Below are 21,415 nucleotides of genomic sequence, written 5' to 3'. Positions count from 1 at the left end.
AATCTCATATGGAACTTTATCCCAAATTATGCCATCGCCGACTGGAAATGCTGAGACGTTAATGTTGGGTTTATCCCTTTTCATTTTGTGAGACGACGTGTGTGGGGCCAATACTCCATCGACCAAATCGACAGCAGAGCATTTAGGTAAATAATGGCCATTGATTAGAAGGAAAAAAAACTGTCACAAACCCAATCCACATGAAGAGGAACACCATTGTAAGCGCCATCCATATGTATATCCATGGAGGAACCAGATAAGTTTTTCGAAACCATGGCCATGAATAGAAAATGGAAATAAGACTTGGGGGCTCTGCCTCAGTGGAAGTTGATGAAGAAGATGAAGAATTTGAAGAAAAGTTACCTCTGTCCAGATAAAAATTACTAGCACCCAGGCGAAACAATAGGGGCTGATCTGTATTAAAAGATGAATGGAGCGCTGTATCGGGAATGTCAACAGTAAGCTCCACTGGTGGAGAGACATAGTCATGAGGTGTAGCAGTTGAAGTTGACGACAAAACAGGCAACAAATCAATGGCGGTCTCAACTTAGCGTTCCAGTTGCAAAGGATTTGTTGTGGAAGACATCGGGTGCAGAGAAACATCCCACCGAGGAACGCTTCTAGGCATACTATTCAGTATTGGCCAAATGGTGTAACTTTACATGTTCAATAGAAATTAACTGATTCTCCTTTCGACCAGGCAGTGGAGGTAAAATCTCAGTACAAGTACCCTATAATCCAAGGACTGGGTCAGGTGCACAATTAGATGGACCACATTCTTTTTTGTTCTCCAACTTCTCTTGGACCAGATCACCAACTTTAGGAAGCCAGCCAGTTACAGGAATCAGCACTACTGCATCCGTGGACGAGGGCAAATGATCCTTTGCAAAAACATCTTAAGTCTTTTGTAGATCCTGTAATATAGCACAATGGTTATCTACGTCAAATGCTGAGGCAGCCCCCGCAACGTCTCGACCATCAAGGTTTGGCACAAACATTTTAATATAACACACGCAAGAACCCACTGGCCCAAATTTCTAATAGTGCAAGGGTGTGACAACCTAAATAAGTGACACCAAAAGACCTAACAAGGGAAGGTATCCCTTTTAAGGACGACTCCCCTCACACACCAAAGGTGTCATGCTTCATCATAGGGGTGCCTTCTCGCGTTAGGAACCTAGTCCTAGCGCGGGCTACAACCCCCTCTCTACGAGGGAGGAGTTCAGGGATTTTTTTCAACTTGAGCACATGGGTTGTACTAAAAACCCTATGTGTCTTGTTCGTTTCTTAACTTGCGCCGCTATCTCTTCCCCCCCCCGACCAGATTTGCACCCAGGGCTCAGTGCAATGACTCTATGCACACTCACCTGAATCGAAGCGTATCAGACATTTGGAACCTGTTTCACTCCTCACTCACACGTGAAACAGGCGGACATACTGGGTGGGGTTACAGGCAGCGCGCTAGTAGTTCTCCTCCATAGAGATAAAAGAGGATGACAGCACGTGCGCGCAGCGGACGCGCCGGTGCCCGCTAAAGGCAAGCCCGTCAACGCCCAGCCGGGCCTAGGGGCCGGAGATGCTGGCCCTTCCCAGGAAACTGACTACAAAAACACTATCAATTACACAGCTGATTCATTGCGAGCCATAAGAGACACTGAACCCTTTAAGAGACATAGGTTTACTATATGTAACCACATTTTGCCCGGGATATTAGAAGGACCTGTAGGCTGTCGGCACTGTCAATTTTCCACCATCACGTATACAGCGGACCACTTGCCAGGAATAAAGGCCTCAGATCATTCCATTGTAGGGTCAAAAAATATCCTTTGTAATGTTAGGTCCCTCGCCAAAGGCCCTTTCGAAATTTGGGACATGATTGTCTCTCACTCGCACGCACTATGTTTCTTTACAGAAACTTGGCTAAACCCTTCTAATCTTTCCATAATAAATCTGGCGATCCCGGACAACTATCAATTTATATATTTGAATAGGGAAGGAAAAACAGGTGGGGGCATTGGCATTGCCTTTCAGAATCACCTTAGGGTAAACTGGGTGTTCACAGAAAAAAATGAACGGCTGGTATTAGGTATTTTTAAGGTTACTGTATCTCCCACTGACAGCTGGCACGGCGCCTTGCTGTACAGACCTCCAGGACCCAAAGCTAATTTTTCTGAGCTCCTGGTGGAATATATAGCGTTACACGCCCTAGCAGCAAATACATTTCTCCTACCAGGGGACTTTAACTTTCATGGGGAAAATACCTCTAAATTAGAGGTTGAATTTTTTTTTGCCTCGTTGAAGTCAATAGGCCTTACTCAACGAGTGGTAGGCCCAACGCATCGAGCTGGCCATTTGTTAAACCTTGTGTTCACTAACTATGACCAGCTGAGTTGTGACCCCCCTGATCCCCTGACATGGACCGACCATTCTATGATCTCCATTACCTTTATTCAGACGGGGGGGGAAAGGGGAATCACAAAAAAGAAAAACAGGGGAACAATATAGGGTCTGGCGGAATCTTACCCTAGAAACTTTTAACAAAGCCTACTCTCCTGATGTGGGAATTAACCTAACGGAGGCCTCTAAAAAATTGGAAGCTTTTAACTCTGCTCTTCAGTCTGCCTTTGATGTAATTATACCAAGTAAACATAGCTCGATCTTACCACGAATCTCGACTCCTTGGTATACAGAAGAGCTCAGGATGGAAAAAGCCAAATGTAGGCGCCTGGAGAGAACTTGGCGGGCAAATAAGGAACATCAACTCAGACTCTTGTATAGACAGTCTTTGGCTACCTATCATCTACACTTAAAAGCAGCGAGACGCTCCTTCATCATTACGCAGATTGAACAAGCTAGTAACTCCTCGAAAGCCCTGTTTTCCATAGTAAAAGACTTTGCATCTCCTAGAGCATGCTCTCTGCCACTTATAGAATCTCAGGATCTCTGTACCTCCTTGGCATCCTTCTTTCAGGACAAGATAGCAAAAATTTATAACAGTTTCCCTCCGGAATCTTTTACAATCCCGGTTTTATTGCCAACAATGATTGACGGAGTTCAGACAGCAAAGGGCCATCTGGAGCATTTTGATTTGATCTCCATTGAAGAAGTTATAATAGGCCTCTCCAAAGCAAAATCGGGGTCCCCAATCGATCTGTGTCCTCCAAAAACGATGGCCCTCTTAGCCACAAGCTGTGCCCCGGCAATTAGAGATATTTTCAACTGCTGTATAACAACGGGTACTATTCCCACTGTTTGGAAAGAAGCATATGTTCGCCCAATACTAAAAAAACCCTCAGCGGATCCGTCTATTCTTGCCAACTACTGGCCTATTTCCCTGCTACCACTTCTCGGAAAATTGCTGGAGAGCTTCATAAATAGGCAACTTTGCTCTTATGTGGAACAAAATGATATTCTGGCCCCCTCACAATCGGGTTTCCGCAAAGGATATAGCACGGAAACAGCCGTTTTGGCAGTAACGGATTCACTCTGACGAACAGTAGATGCGGGGGGGTCAGTGATACTGATTCTTCTTGATCTCTCCACAGCTTTCGATACCATCTCGCATGTAAAGCTGACGGAGAGATTAGCCGCTGGTGGTATAAGAGGGACTGCCCTGGAATGGCTAAAACAGTTTGGGGCTGATAGAACTCAAACTGTCATTCTGGGTCCCTATTCCTCGCCCAAAATGCCTCTGAAGAGAGTTGTTCCTCAGGGCTGCTGCCTGAGTCCTACCCTCTTCAATATTTACATGACCCCTCTGGAGAGGACAGCTGAACATTTAGGCTTCGAGATCATCTCCTACGCAGATGACACGCAGCTTATGTTCACTGTTGGCGAAAACTTAGAGAGTGAGAAAGTCAGTTTTGCTAATGGCATGAAGAAGATCCATGACTGGATGACGGCCAATTATTTACAGCTGAATCCAGACAAGTCAGAAATTATGCTATTGGGGAAAGCTATTGATGTCTGGTCCGATGATTGGTGGCCTGCCCAATTGGGCTCCGCCACCATCCACAAACTTTCAGTTAAAAATGTGGGCATAAAGATTGATCGGCTACTGTCCATGAAAGACTATATTGCGACCACGTCTTCCTCATGCTATTACAGTCTCTGTCTTCTGAGAAAAATCCTCCCATATATGCCTACCTGTTATCGCCGGACTTTAGTGCAAGCTTTGGTAACAAGTCGGCTGGATTACGGTAATGCACTATTGGCAGAATTAGGTGAGACCCAACTAGCGAAGTTGCAGGGGGGGTTGGAGGGGGGATCCCTACTTAAGTGCCATGTGGGAGCTGACGCGCAGAGGACGCGTGCAGCGGGCGCCGCCGGTGTGCCAAAGGCAAGCCCGTCTGCGCCCGTCTATCGCCAGGAGCCAGAACCCCTGCCCCTTTTACTCCTGAAGCCAGGCAAAGCCTGAAATATATTTACACCAGTACAAAGATTGCAGCACTTAGAGGGGCTTGCTCCTTCAGCTGCATTAATAAGGCTCCACCGGTGTTGGAGGGACCTTTTGCATGCAGCAGCTGCCAGTTTTGTAGTCTCACTCCACCATTGATTAATGGTAGGACAGACATTTGGAATAAAGAACATTCTCAAGTGGCTAACAGCGCTCAGCCCCCCTGGCACATCCCTTTATGATCGGGACTGGCACTGCCTCCTGGTGAATGTCAGTTCTCTTACTAAACATGCCACTGAGATCTGGGACTTGCTTTCATCAGGGTCCACAGATATCTGCTTTTTAACAGAAACTTGGCTGAAGCCTAGCTCCTCCCCTGCCATTACGGCGGCTATCCCGGAAGGTTATCAAATCCACAATTGCGACAGACCAGTTAAGATGGGTGGGGGGATAGCAATAGTGCACAAGGAATCGATTAAGGTTTCCACCATAGAGCACAGCAATGACACTTAATTAGAAATTATGATATTTAGGATTTACTCCCAAATCCACCACTGCTGGAAAGGTGCTGTAGTCTACCGCCCCCTGGCCCTCTCATGAATTTCTCACTTCAGCTCATGGAGCTGATTGCCCCTCATATCTCCTCTAATAATTTTCTCCTACTTGCAGACTTTAATGTCTATAGTGAAGTCTCCTCTAATGCAGATGCTTCTATGCTCCTGACGGACATAGCATCCCTCGGATTGAAGCAGATCAACACTGGACCTACCCATTTAGCGGGGCACACTTTAGATCTCATCCTGTCTAACGCCTCTAATATACATAGCGAGGCTCCCCGCCTCCATACTTGGACCGATCACTCTCTACTTTGCTTCGACATAAAAGATGGCAGAGCTTTCTCCACTCCCATGGCACCCTCTCCCAGTTGAAGAAGACAATGGCATAAAATCACGCCTGGTCACTTCTGGAATACCCTTCCCAGTAACACACATTCAGCCTCCGAAAGCACTGAAGAGGACCTGGCTAACTATAATGTCCTAATCAGTTCTACACTAGATCAACTAGCCCTCTTAAAACTTTTGTCCACCAAATCAAACAGATCACAAGCAGCATGGTTCTCTCCCAACCTAAGGGAAGAAAAAAGCCATTGCAGAAAGCTAGAAAGACGCTGGCAGCTTTCACATAACGCAATTGATAAAGAAGCCTATAAGAATTGTCTGACCCTTTACCATAAAAATATAAAGAAGGCCCGCAAGACTCATATTGAGTCCCAGCTGAATCAGGCAGGAAATTCCCCTAAGGAGCTCTACCACATTCTCAACTCTTTCACAAACCCTAAGGCATGCCATGATGAAGTAACACCTTCACAGGACCTCTGTGATAAACTGGCTAAGCACTTTACCCAGAAGATTGAGAGCGTATATGCCAGTATTACTAAAGATAAGGACCCCCAACAAACTAATATTGCTTCTTACCTACTACATCCTTACTCTGCAAATCCTTTGGATTGCTTTCCCCCTCTTACAATAGACACAGTGGAGTCCCTTATGAAAACAGTAAAATCTGGTTCACCTCAGGATGTTTTACCCGCTAAGGTATCCTCACTGCTTCATAAGCAGTTGGCTCCCTTGATTTGCCCTATCCTTAATTCCTCCCTGACTACGGGCATATTACCTTCTGAATGGAAAGCCGCCCAAATAATTCCAATCAGGAAAAAACCCAATGCTCCTCCGGAAGATCTATCCAATTACCGTCCTATTTCCCTGCTACCCTACTTGAGTAAACTCCTGGAGAAGCATGTGAACAAACATCTTTCAGACCTTATGGAAGCAATAGGAGGCTTTGAACCTTCCCAGTCTGGTTTCCGCCCCAGATTCAGTACGGAGACAGCATTAATTGCAGTCACTGATAACCTCCGACATTTCCTAGATAATAGACAGGCAGTACTGTTAGTGCTGCTGGATATGTCAGCAGCGTTTGACACGATATCCCATCCTATTCTTTTATCCAGATTAAGAAATGTTGGTATCCAAAATTGAGCTTACTAGTGAATGTCTAATTTTTTTAATTACCGCACTCAAACTGTTAATCTGGGCACTTTCCAATCCCCCACATCAAAGCTGACCAAAGGCGTACCCCAGGGATCTTGCTTAAGTCCCACACTGTTTAATATTTATGTGGCCCCTCTTGCAGATTTTCTTAGGAACCTGGGTTTCGTCCCTATTTCTTATGCGGAATGCACACAGCTCCTAATGGAATTTGACAGACACTCCGCTAATACTCAGTTGGCCTATGAATGCAATTTCAGAACCGATGAGAAACAACTTTCTCAAGTTAAATGCCAGCAAAATGGAAATTTTGCTCTTCAGAGAGGCGCCCTTACTCTGGTACCCAGATTGGTGGCCTAACAATTTAGGTCCCGCCCCTACTCCAAAAGCAGTGGTGAAAAATCTAGGTGTGCATTTAGACTAGAAACTCTCTATGAAAGAGCAAGTTGCAGCCACCGTGAGCTCTTGTTTTTTTATGTTAAGTTTCCTGAGGAAGGCTTTTCCTTTCCTACTTTAACAGTCAGGAAAACTTTACTACAGGCTCTTGTAGTATGTCGCCTTGACTACTGCAATGCCCTTCTAATCTCAGCCACTGAAGCATCACTCAACAGACTCCAGGTGGTCCAAAATACAGCCGCCTGATTGGTCTCCAACTCTCCAGCCAGACCCGCTTCCTTGCCCCTACTCCAGGGTCTACACGGGTTGCCTGTTCGGAAGCGGTTTTGTTTTAAATTCTGCTGTATAGTTCATAAGGCACTTCACGACAATGCTCCCAGCTATCTTGGGAATAGACTTATACGGTATCAACCCTCTAGAACACTCCGATCCGGATCAAAATGGCTCCTTGTGGTTCCTCGGATAAAGAAATCACTCACAGGAGGGAAGGCCTTCTACCACTTGGCCCCCTCATACTGGAATCAATTTCCTCTTCATTTTTGTGAATGCACTAACTACTTGCAATTCCGTCGATCTCTCAAAACGAACTTTTCCAGACTCCCTTGTTGACTTTGTAACTCCTCTTCTGTCTCCCAATGCTGACCTAATAGCACTTCTATAGCGCGGAGATACCCCTTTGGGGGTGAATCGGGCACTCTATAAGACACATAAATAAATAAATAACCTCCATCCCCTTGGTAAGAAGTATATTGTATAATAGAAGATCTCTGGGCTTTGTCAGCAGACCCCATACCTTAGACTATAGATGGTGTTTCTACATCGTAGGTGCATGTTGCTCTTCTCCCTGAAAAGGTCCCTCTCCAAGTGTGTGTCACCTAAACATGTATCCCCATGATATCAAAGTACGAGTCTCCAGCAGCAGCTGTATTAGTATATTTTGTGTAGGTGTTAGGGCCCTACCAGAACAGAATAACAAGGGGCATTGTTTATCGACATTGCTCAGAATGTTCAGACTAAACTCCAGGAACAGGCAGAGAACGAGCACAGCAGACAGTTCTCATGTGAAAGGCATAAACAGAGTCTTGCAAAAATAAAGCCATGTAGTAACGTGGGCAAAAGCCGCATCATGGCTGCAAGGCTCATGCTAAGTTAGTGATATCGACAATGTCCTCATCGGCCAAGTGACACCCTCCCCTTGGACAGGTTGTAGCATATAGAAAAAGAGAATGCAACGGTAAGCAGAGCCAAAAACGACTGTAAAAAAGCCGAATTGTAATAATCCCAAAATACACGTTTGTCTCTGTATATTTTTTTTAATACTTTTAAATGTTTATTTAAAAAAAATTCTTAAGACGAGTCCAGAAAATTCACCAGATTATGTGCACCGTGGAATGCAAGCTGTTCCAGAAGGTCATCCCTGTCGTTCATAGCTGAGAAGAACGCCATCCAGTTGAGCAGTTCAAATGAACATACGTGCTCTTCATAATCCAAAGCCTCCAGGAGTATATCCGGGCAACTTGCGTGATATTCGTAAGAGGCGCCATGCAGCCTCACAGGAATTCCAGCATGCCAATACTCCAAGTGCAGTTGCACGCATCAAACGGCCATCCCCAGAACAGGCCTGATTATGGGCTAGTAATGGACCCATCAACAGATCATAATGTAGGTCAGTGGGTGATGTATTGGAGAGGCAGATATCCAAGGCCCAAGATAAAGGACACCGTCGGCAATAGAACACAGGTTGCACGCAAGTGGAACAGGCGAAGCGAAAGGTAAGTCCATAACACACCAAGCGTCGCCAATGGCAAGCATCTAAAACGTTGTTGCATTTGTTCACGGTACAGCCACAATTGGCCGGGTCTGGGCAGTACCACATGATGGGCTGCCATTACGTAACAGGAGCAGAAGTACCAGCACGCTGCAAGACAGCAAGAGGATTAATGGAAACCCTCTGAAGGCGCTGGAAAAAATAGAATGAATAAAAGCCAGTATTACTCCAAAAATTGTCTGAAAAGATGACACAAGGCTGGATCCCACAAGGTAAAAAAAATGTGCAAGGCCTTCAGTATCAGACGCATTAAATATTTGATGAATCAGTTCCCCAAAATGTAGTGGGAGATTTGTATTCAGCAGTGACTGAATCTCACTAGCTATTCTAGCCACCTGCAATTCTAAGGTCTCCCGAGCCGATGTGAGAGGGACTTCTTGTTGAAACATTAGCGATTTGAGTCTGCTTAGTTTATTGATGTCTGTTTTCAAAGTGGGTAAGGAAGGTCACAGTGAACTAGCTACACTCCCGTGAGGGGGCGGAAAAATAGCATTGCTGTAACAAACAACACGTTGGGAAACAGTTACTATATACAGAATGCCTGCTCGCAAGCCACAGCAGTTGTGGTTATTTAGGATAAGATAACTTCTGTTATAAAGCAAAGTTAGCATGGGAATAACTGAAGGGGCTGGTGTTCCTTGTAGAAAACAGGCCAAATTTCAGTGTTGAGACGTTGCAAGCGCCGTGAACCTTAACTTGTGTGCATACTGAAGCATGACCTACTGTAGAATCACAGTCCTCCTGTTAGGAAAACCTCCTTTTCCTCACGTTGACAGTGAAATGTGAATGGTAAGAACCATAATTCGTGCAGGATATTTTTACCAAGGGGCTCAAATCTACTGATTGGATAATGTTTCATGCATGCTGTAAATTGAAATAAGGAAATGGGTAATGAGATAACCCCATGTATTAACCATACTGAGGAATGAGTCTCCGCTACTGAAAAAGGTAGCTGTTCTAGTTTTTCAATATGTAACAAAGTGTATTTAGAATCTTTCATGGACATTAGCTTCTGTTTGTCAGATTGAAGGGCCAAAACAGGGCAGTAGCATTCAAATAATCCCATGGTACTTTCCCATTTTTCAATATTTGTAAAGTCCAACCAAATTGCATTACAGAGCGCAAATGATTTTGACCATGATACAACACAGATACATCATTCTGTACAATGTCAATAATAGATGAAACAATAATATCCAAGGTGTAAATACGTGAAGACAATGTATTAATACTGTTATCGACCACATCTAAAAAGTTTTTCAAATTGTCTTGATCAATTTGTCCTAAGCGGAAAGCGGCCTCCATCTGGGACAGTTTCCAAATGTCATTATATGCAGCATAGGCATAACGTTTAGGGCAAGGTGACTTTGGACCTAAAAGGAATACCACCAGATCAATGTCGCCAGATAAAAGTGAGAGATGTTGTTTCACAGATGAATCATCTAGAGTACAATTCGTATACTGCTGTCAGGTGTCATAGGCTGTCAACGACGGAAAAGAGGGATTTGTTAAATTTTTTGCAGTAGTTAAACCAAAACAGGTAGTCTGTTGTACAGTCTGATTCAGGAATATCAGCTGTGATGGTATCAAACATGCACGATGTAATGATTCAGTTTCCTGCACCTGCCAATCTTTGGTAGCCCTTATTGATTTTAAATCAATCATGTCCTTCCAATATTCATTACCATTCAAGGATAAATCGGTTATGAAAGTCGACGAATATACCAATTTAGGATTGGTCAGCATGAATTTTGTGTGTGTTAGTGTATTAGACCGATAATAATAAGATTTTGGGTGGGAGAGATTATAGCCAGAAAAACAGACACATTTATTTTTCTGTGTCTGCGAACTACCCTGAAACGGTGTAGGACAATGTTCCCATGGAGTATAATTAACCTGAGTTCTGACCGTGTTGATTTTAAGTAAAAATGTATGACCATAATGTTGAAAACAGAATAAATCTGCAGAATTTGAATGGAAATTCTCAGTTTCAAAAGCAGTGTAATATTTTAAATCTGAAAACAGTGAATGTACGGCATTAACATCCCTGTCATCGGAATGCAGTCCTGGTGTAATGACATCACCTATCGAGACATGGAAGACGTATGGCATTAAAATTGTTTCCGTCGGACCGTAAATTTCATATGGAACTTTATCCCAAATTATGCCATCGCCGACTGGAAATGCTGAGACGTTAACGTTGGGTTTATCCCTTTTCATTTTGTGAGACGACGTGTGTGGGGCCAATACTCCATCGATCAAATCGACAGCAGAGCATTTAGGTAAATAATGGCCATTGATTAGAAGGAAAAAAAACTGTCACAAACCCAATCCACATGAAGAGGAACACCATTGTAAGCGCCATCCATATGTATATCCATGGAGGAACCAGATAAGTTTTTCGAAACCATGGCCATGAATAGAAAATGGAAATAAGACTTGGGGGCTCTGCCTCAGTGGAAGTTGATGAAGAAGATGAAGAATTTGAAGAAAAGTTACCTCTGTCCAGATAAAAATTACTAGCACCCAGGCGAAACAATAGGGGCTGATCTGTATTAAAAGATGAATGGAGCGCTGTATCGGGAATGTCAACAGTAAGCTCCACTGGTGGAGAGACATAGTCATGAGGTGTAGCAGTAGAAGTTGACGACAAAACAGGCAACAAATCAATGGCGGTCTCAACTTAGCGTTCCAGTTGCAAAGGATTTGTTGTGGAAGACATCGGGTGCAGAGAAACATCCCACCGAGGAACGCTTCTAGGCATACTATTCAGTATTGGCCAAATGGTGTAACTTTACATGTTCAATAGAAATTAACTGATTCTCCTTTCGACCAGGCAGTGGAGGTAAAATCTCAGTACAAGTACCCTATAATCCAAGGACTGGGTCAGGTGCACAATTAGATGGACCACATTCTTTTTTGTTCTCCAACTTCTCTTGGACCAGATCACCAACTTTAGGAAGCCAGCCAGTTACAGGAATCAGCACTACTGCATCCGTGGACGAGGGCAAATGATCCTTTGCAAAAACATCTTAAGTCTTTTGTAGATCCTGTAATATAGCACAATGGTTATTTACGTCAAATGCTGAGGCAGCCCCCGCAACGTCTCGACCATCAAGGTCTGGCACAAACATTTTAATATAACACACGCAAGAACCCACTGGCCCAAATTTCTAATAGTGCAAGGGTGTGACAACCTAAATAAGTGACACCAAAAGACCTAACAAGGGAAGGTATCCCTTTTAAGGACGACTCCCCTCACACACCAAAGGTGTCATGCTTCATCATAGGGGTGCCTTCTCGCGTTAGGAACCTAGTCCTAGCGCGGGCTACAACCCCCTCTCTACGAGGGAGGAGTTCAGGGATTTTTTTCAACTTGAGCACATGGGTTGTACTAAAAACCCTATGTGTCTTGTTCGTTTCTTAACTTGCGCCGCTATCTCTTCTCCCCCCCGACCAGATTTGCACCCAGGGCTCAGTGCAATGACTCTATGCACACTCACCTGAATCGAAGCGTATCAGACATTTGGAACCTGTTTCACTCCTCACTCACACGTGAAACAGGCGGACATACTGGGTGGGGTTACGGGCAGCGCGCTAGTAGTTCTCCTCCGTAGAGATAAAAGAGGATGACAGCACGTGCGCGCAGCGGACGCGCCGGTGCCCGCTAAAGGCAAGCCCGTCTGCGCCCAGCCGGGCCTAGGGGCCGGAGATGCTGGCCCTTCCCAGGAAACTGACTACAAAAACACTATCAATTACACAGCTGATTCATTGCGAGCCATAAGAGACACTGAACCCTTTAAGAGACATAGGTTTACTATATGTAACCACATTTTGCCCGGGATATTAGAAGGACCTGTAGGCTGTCGGCACTGTCAATTTTCCACCATCACGTATACAGCGGACCACTTGCCAGGAATAAAGGCCTCAGATCATTCCATTGTAGGGTCAAAAAATATCCTTTGTAATGTTAGGTCCCTCACCAAAGGCCTTTTCGAAATTTGGGACATGATTGTCTCTCACTCGCACGCACTATGTTTCTTTACAGAAACTTGGCTAAACCCTTCTAATCTTTCCATAATAAATCTGGCGATCCCGGACAACTATCAATTTATATATTTGAATAGGGAAGGCAAAACAGGTGGGGGCATTGGCATTGCCTTTCAGAATCACCTTAGGGTAAACTGGGTGTTCGCAGAAAAAAATAAACGGCTGGTATTAGGTATTTTTAATGTTACTGTATCTCCCACTGACAGCTGGCACGGCGCCTTGCTGTACAGACCCCCAGGACCCAAAGCTAATTTTTCTGAGCTCCTGGTGGAATATATAGCGTTACACGCCCTAGCAGCAAATACATTTCTCCTACCAGGGGACTTTAACTTTCATGGGGAAAATACCTCTAAATTAGAGGTTGAATTTTTTTTTGCCTCGTTGAAGTCAATAGGCCTTACTCAACGAGTGGTAGGCCCAACGCATCGAGCTGGCCATTTGTTAAACCTTGTGTTCACTAACTATGACCAGCTGAGTTGTGACCCCCCTGATCCCCTGACATGGACCGACCATTCTATGATCTCCATTACCTTTAATCAGACGGGGGGGGGGAAAGGGGAATCACAAAAAAGAAAAACAGGGGAACAATATAGGGTCTGGCGGAATCTTACCCTAGAAACCTTTAACAAAGCCTACTCTCCTGATGTGGGAATTAACCTAACGGAGGCCTCTAAAAAATTGGAAGCTTTTAACTCTGCTCTTCAGTCTGCCTTTGATGTAATTATACCAAGTAAACATAGCTCGATCTTACGACGAATCTCGACTCCTTGGTATACAGAAGAGCTCAGGATGGAAAAAGCCAAATGTAGGCGCCTGGAGAGAACTTGGCGGGCAAATAAGGAACATCAACTCAGACTCTTGTATAGACAGTCTTTGGCTACCTATCATCTACACTTAAAAGCAGCGAGACGCTCCTTCATCATTACGCAGATTGAACAAGTTAGTAACTCCTCGAAAGCCCTGTTTTCCATAGTAAAAGACTTTGCATCTCCTAGAGTATGCTCTCTGCCACTTATAGAATCTCAGGATCTCTGTACCTCCTTGGCATCCTTCTTTCAGGACAAGATAGCAAAAATGTATAACATTTTCCCTCCGGAATCTTTTACAATCCCGGTTTTATTGCCAACAATGATTGACGGAGTTCAGACAGCAAAGGGCCATCTGGAGCATTTTGATTTGATCTCCATTGAAGAAGTTATAATAGGCCTCTCCAAAGCAAAATCGGGGTCCCCAATCGATCTGTGTCCTCCAAAAACGATGGCCCTCTTAGCCACAAGCTGTGCCCCGGCAATTAGAGATATTTTCAACTGCTCTATAACAACGGGTACTATTCCCACTGTTTGGAAAGAAGCATATGTTCGCCCAATACTAAAAAAACCCTCAGCGGATCCGTCTATTCTTGCCAACTACCGGCCTATTTCCCTGCTACCACTTCTCGGAAAATTGCTGGAGAGCTTCATAAATAGGCAACTTTGCTCTTATGTGGAACAAAATGATATTCTGGCCCCCTCACAATCGGGTTTCCGCAAAGGATATAGCACGGAAACAGCCGTTTTGGCAGTAACGGATTCACTCAGACGAACAGTAGATGCGGGGGGGGTCAGTGATACTGATTCTTCTTGATCTCTCCGCAGCTTTCGATACCATCTCGCATGTAAAGCTGACGGAGAGATTAGCCGCTGGTGGTATAAGAGGGACTGCCCTGGAATGGCTAAAACAGTTTTGGGCTGATAGAACTCAAACTGTCATTCTGGGTCCCTATTCCTCGCCCAAAATGCCTCTGAAGAGAGTTGTTCCTCAGGGCTCCTGCCTGAGTCCTACCCTCTTCAATATTTACATGACCCCTCTGGAGAGGACAGCTGAACATTTAGGCTTCGAGATCATCTCCTACGCAGATGACACGCAGCTTATGTTCACTGTTGGCGAAAACTTAGAGAGTGAGAAAGTCAGTTTTGCTAATGGCATGAAGAAGATCCATGACTGGATGACGGCCAATTATTTACAGCTGAATCCAGACAAGTCAGAAATTATGCTATTGGGGAAAGCTATTGATGTCTGGTCCGATGATTGGTGGCCTGCCCAATTGGGCTCCGCCACCATCCACAAACTTTCAGTTAAAAATTTGGGCATAAAGATTGATCGGCTACTGTCCATGAAAGACTATATTGCGACCACGTCTTCCTCATGCTATTACAGTCTCTGTCTTCTGAGAAAAATCCTCCCATATATGCCTACCTGTTATCGCCGGACTTTAGTGCAAGCTTTGGTAACAAGTCGGCTGGATTACGGTAATGCACTATTGGCAGAATTAGGTGAGACCCAACTAGCGAAGTTGCAGGGGGGGTTGGAGGGGGGATCCCTACTTAAGTGCCATGTGGGAGCTGACGCGCAGAGGACGCGTGCAGCGGGCGCCGCCGGTGTGCCAAAGGCAAGCCCGTCTGCGCCCGTCTATCGCCAGGAGCCAGAACCCCTGCCCCTTTTACTCCTGAAGCCAGGCAAAGCCTGAAATATATTTACACCAGTACAAAGATTGCAGCACTTAGAGGGGCTTGCTCCTTCAGCTGCATTAATAAGGCTCCACCGGTGTTGGAGGGACCTTTTGCATGCAGCAGCTGCCAGTTTTGTAGTCTCACTCCACCATTGATTAATGGTAGGACAGACATTTGGAATAAAGAACATTCTCAAGTGGCTAACAACGCTCAGCCCCCCTGGCACATCCCTTTATGATCGGGACTGGCACTGCCTCCTGGTGAATGTCAGTTCTCTTACTAAACATGCCACTGAGATCTGGGACTTGCTTTCATCAGGGTCCACAGATATCTGCTTTTTAACAGAAACTTGGCTGAAGCCTAGCTCCTCCCCTGCCATTACGGCGGCTATCCCGGAAGGTTATCAAATCCACAATTGCGACAGACCAGTTAAGATGGGTGGGGGGATAGCAATAGTGCACAAGGAATCGATTAAGGTTTCCACCATAGAGCACAGCAGTGGCACTTAATTAGAAATTATGATATTTAGGATTTACTCCCAAATCCACCACTGCTGGAAAGGTGCTGTAGTCTACCGCCCCCAGGCCCTCTCATGAATTTCTCACTTCAGCTCATGGAGCTGATTGCCCCTCATATCTCCTCTAATAATTTTCTCCTACTTGCAGACTTTAATGTCTATAGTGAAGTCTCCTCTAATGCAGATGCTTCTATGCTCCTGACGGACATAGCATCCCTCGGATTGAAGCAGATCAACACTGGACCTACCCATTTAGCGGGGCACACTTTAGATCTCATCCTGTCTAACGCCTCTAATATACATAGCGAGGCTTCCCGCCTCCATACTTGGACCGATCACTCTCTACTTTGCTTCCACATAAAACATGGCAGAGCTTTCTCCACTCCCATGGCACCCTCTCCCAGTTGAAGAAGACAATGGCATAAAATCACGCCTGGTCACTTCTGGAATACCCTTCCCAGTAACACACATTCAGCCTCCGAAAGCATTGAAGAGGAACTGGCTAACTATAATGTCCTAATCACTTCTACACTAGATCAACTAGCCCTCTTAAAACTTTTGTCCACCAAATCAAACAGATCACAAGCGGCATGGTTCTCTCCCAACCTAAGGGAAGAAAAAAGCCATTGCAGAAAGCTAGAAAGACGCTGGCAGCTTTCACATAACGCAATTGATAAAGAAGCCTATAAGAATTGTCTGACCCTTTACCATAAAAATATAAAGAAGGCCCGCAAGACTCATATTGAGTCCCAGCTGAATCAGGCAGGAAATTCCCCTAAGGAGCTCTACCACATTCTCAACTCTTTCACAAACCCTAAGGCATGCCATGATGAAGTAACACCTTCACAGGACCTCTGTGATAAACTGGCTAAGCACTTTACCCAGAAGATTGAGAGCGTATATGCCAGTATTACTAAAGATAAGGACCCCCAACAAACTAATATTGCTTCTTACCTACCACATCCTTACTCTGCAAATCCTTTGGATTGCTTTCCCCCTCTTACAATAGACACAGTGGAGTCCCTTATGAAAACAGTAAAATCTGGTTCACCTCAGGATGTTCTACCCGCTAAGGTATCCTCACTGCTTCATAAGTAGTTGGCTCCCTTGATTTGCCCTATCCTTAATTCTTCCCTGACTACGGGCATATTACCTTCTGAATGGAAAGCCGCCCAAATAATTCCAATCAGGAAAAAACCCAATGCTCCTCCGGAAGATCTATCCAATTACCGTCCTATTTCCCTGCTACCCTACTTGAGTAAACTCCTGGAGAAGCATGTGAACAAACATCTTTCAGACCTTATGGAAGCAATAGGAGGCTTTGAACCTTCCCAGTCTGGTTTCCGCCCCAGATTCAGTACGGAGACAGCATTAATTGCAGTCACTGATAACCTCCGACATTTCCTAGATAATGGACAGGCAGTACTGTTAGTGCTGCTGGATATGTCAGCAGCGTTTGACACGATATCCTATCCCATTCTTTTATCCAGATTAAGAAATTTTGGTATCCAAAATTGAGCTTACCAGTGAATGTCTAATTTTTTTAATTACCGCACTCAAACTGTTAATCTGGGCACTTTCCAATCCCCCACATCAAAGCTGACCAAAGGCGTACCCCAGGGATCTTGCTTAAGTCCCACACTGTTTAATATTTATGTGGCCCCTCTTGCAGATTTTCTTAGGAACCTGGGTTTCATCCCTATTTCTTATGCGGAATGCACACAGCTCCTAATGGAATTTGACAGACACTCCGCTAATACTCAGTTGGCCTATGAATGCAATTTCAGAACGGATGAGAAACAACTTTCTCAAGTTAAATGATAGCAAAATGGAAATTTTGCTCTTCAGAGAGGCGCCCTTACTCTGGTACCCAGATTGGTGGCATAACAATTTAGGTCCCGCCACTACTCCAAAAGCAGTGGTGAAAATTCTAGGTGTGCATTTAGACTAGAAACTCTCTATGAAAGAGCAAGTTGCAGCCACCGTGAGCTCTTGTTTTTTTATGTTAAGTTTCCTGAGGAAGGCTTTTCCTTTCCTACTTTAACAGTCAGGAAAACTTTACTACAGGCTCTTGTAGTATGTCGCCTTGACTACTGCAATGCCCTTCTAATCTCAGCCACTGAAGCATCACTCAATAGACTCCAAGTGGTCCAAAATACAGCCGCCTGATTGGTCTCCAACTCTCCAGCCAGACCCGCTTCCTTGCCCCTACTCCAGGGTCTACACTGGTTGCCTGTTCGGAAGCGGTTTTGTTTTAAATTCTGCTGTATAGTTCATAAGGCACTTCACGACAATGCTCCCAGCTATCTTGGGAATAGACTTATACGGTATCAACCCTCTAGAACACTCCGATCCGGATCAAAATGGCTCCTTGTGGTTCCTCGGATAAAGAAATCACTCACAGGAGGGAAGGCCTTCTACCACTTGGCCCCCTCATACTGGAATCAATTTCCTCTTCATTTTTGTGAATGCACTAACTACTTGCAATTCCGTCGATCTCTCAAAACGAACTTTTCCAGACTCCCTTGTTGACTTTGTAAATCCTCTTCTGTCTCCCAATGCTGACCTAATAGCACTTCTATAGCGCGGAGATACCCCTTTGGGGGTGATTCGGGCACTCTATAAGACACATAAATAAATAAATAACCTCCATCCCCTTGGTAAGAAGTATATTGTATAATAGAAGATCTCTGGGCTTTGTCAGCAGACCCCATACCTTAGACTATAGATGGTGTTTCTACATCGTAGGTGCATGTTGCTCTTCTCCCTGAAAAGGTCCCTCTCCAAGTGTGTGTCACCTAAACATGTATCCCCATGATATCAAAGTACGAGTCTCCAGCAGCAGCTGAATTAGTATATTTTGTGTAGGTGTTAGGGCCCTACCAGAACAGAATAACAAGGGACATTGTTTATCGACATTGCTCACAATGTTCAGACTAAACTCCAGGAACAGGCAGAGAACGAGCACAGCAGACAGTTCTCATGTGAAAGGCATAAACAGAGTCTTGCAAAAATAAAGCCATGTAGTAACGTGGGCAAAAGCCGCATCATGGCTGCAAGGCTCATGCTAAGTTAGTGATATCGACAATGTCCTCATCGGCCAAGTGACACCCTCCCCTTGGGCAGGTTGTAGCATATGGAAAAAGAGAATGCAACGGTAAGCAGAGCCAAAAACGACTGTAAAAAAGCCGAATTGTAATAATCCCAAAATACACGTTTGTCTCTGTATATTTTTTTTAATACTTTTAAATGTTTATTTAAAAAAAATTCTTAAGACGAGTCCAGAAAATTCACCAGATTATGTGCACCGTGGAATGCAAGCTGTTCCAGAAGGTCATCCCTGTCGTTCATAGCTAAGAAGAACGCCATCCAGTTGAGCAGTTCAAATGAACATACGTGCTCTTCATAATCCAAAGCCTCCAGGAGTATATCCGGGCAACTTGCGTGATATTCGTAAGAGGCGCTATGCAGCCTCACAGGAATTCCAGCATGCCAATACTCCAAGTGCAGTTGGACGCATCAAACGGCCATCCCCAGAACAGGCCTGATTATGGGCTAGTAATGGACCCATCAACAGATCATAATGTAGGTCAGTGGGTGATGTATTGGAGAGGCAGATATCCAAGGCCCAAGATAAAGGACACCGTCGGCAATAGAACACAGGTTGCACGCAAGTGGAACAGGCGAAGCGAAAGGTAAGTCCATAACACACCAAGCGTCGCCAATGGCAAGCATCTAAAACGTTGTTGCATTTGTTCACGGTACAGCCACAATTGGCCGGGTCTGGGCAGTACCACATGATGGGCTGCCATTACGTAACAGGAGCAGAAGTACCAGCACGCTGCAAGACAGCAAGAGGATTAATGGAAACCCTCTGAAGGCGCTGGAAAAAATAGAATGAATAAAAGCCAGTATTACTCCAAAAATTGTCTGAAAAGATGACACAAGGCTGGATCCCACAAGGTAAAAAAAATGTGCAAGGCATTCAGTATCAGACGCATTAAATATTTGATGAATCAGTTCCCCAAAATGTAGTGGGAGATTTGTATTCAGCAGTGACTGAATCTCACTAGCTATTCTAGCCACATGCAATTCTAAGGTCTCCCGAGCCGATGTGAGAGGGACTTCTTGTTGAAACATTAGCGATTTGAGTCTGCTTAGTTTATTGATGTCTGTTTTCAAAGTGGGAAAGGAAGGTCACAGTGAACTAGCTACACTCCCGTGAGGGGGCGGAAAAATAGCATTGCTGTAACAAACAACACGTTGGGAAACAGTTACTATATACAGAATGCCTGCTCGCAAGCCACAGCAGTTGTGGTTATTTAGGATAAGATAACTTCTGTTATAAAGCAAAGTTAGCATGGGAATAACTGAAGGGGCTGGTGTTCCTTGTAGAAAACAGGCCAAATTTCAGTGTTGAGACGTTGCAAGCGCCGTGAACCTTAACTTGTGTGCATACTGAAGCATGACCTACTGTAGAATCACAGTCCTCCTGTTAGGAAAACCTCCTTTTCCTCACGTTGACAGTGAAATGTGAATGGTAAGAACCATAATTCGTGCAGGATATTACTACCAAGGGACTCAAATCTACTGATTGGATAATGTTTCATGCATGCTGTAAATTGAAATAAGGAAATGGGTAATGAGATAACCCCATGTATTAACCATACTGAGGAATGAGTCTCCGCTACTGAAAAAGGTAGCTGTTCTAGTTTTTCAATATGTAACAAAGTGTATTTAGAATCTTTCATGGACATTAGCTTCTGTTTGTCAGATTGAAGGGCCAAAACAGGGCAGTAGCATTCAAATAATCCCATGGTACTTTCCCATTTTTAAATATTTGTAAAGTCCAACCAAATTGCATTAAAGAGCGCAAATGATTTTGACCATGATACAACACAGATACATCATTCTGTACAATGTCAATAATAGATGAAACAATAATATCCAAGGTGTAAATACGTGAAGACAATGTATTAATACTGTTATCGACCACATCTAAAAAGTTTTTCAAATTGTCTTGATCAATTTGTCCTAAGCGGAAAGCGGCCTCCATCTGGGACAGTTTCCAAATGTCATTATATGCAGCATAGGCATAACATTTAGGGCAAGGTGACTTTGGACCTAAAAGGAATACCACCAGATCAATGTCGCCAGATAAAAGTGAGAGATGTTGTTTCACAGATGAATCATCTAGAGTACAATTCGTATACTGCTGTCAGGTGTCATAGGCTGTCAACGACGGAAAAGAGGGATTTTTTGCAGTAGCTAAACCAAAACAAGTAATCTGTTGTACAGTCTGATTCAGGGATATCAGCTGTGATGGTATCAAACATGCATGATGTAATGATTCAGTTTCCTGCACCTGCCAATCTTTGGTAGCCCTTATTGATTTTAAATCAATCATGTCCTTCCAATATTCATTACCATTCAAGGATAAATCGGTTATGAAAGTCGAAGAATATACCAATTTAGGATGGGTCAGCATGAATTTTGTGTGTGTTAGCGTATTCAACCTATAATAATAAGATTTTAGCCAGAAAAACAGACACACTTATTTTTCTGTGTCTGCGAACTACCCTGAAACGGTGTAGGACAATGTTCCCATGGAGTATAATTAACCTGAGTTCTGACCGTGTTGATTTTAAGTAAAAATGTATGACCATAATGTTGAAAACAGAATAAATCTGC

Source organism: Triturus cristatus, chromosome 7, assembly GCF_964204655.1.
Source record: "Triturus cristatus chromosome 7, aTriCri1.1, whole genome shotgun sequence".
NCBI classification, from domain to species: Eukaryota; Metazoa; Chordata; class Amphibia; order Caudata; family Salamandridae; genus Triturus; species Triturus cristatus.
This window is presented reverse-complemented; position numbering follows the sequence as displayed.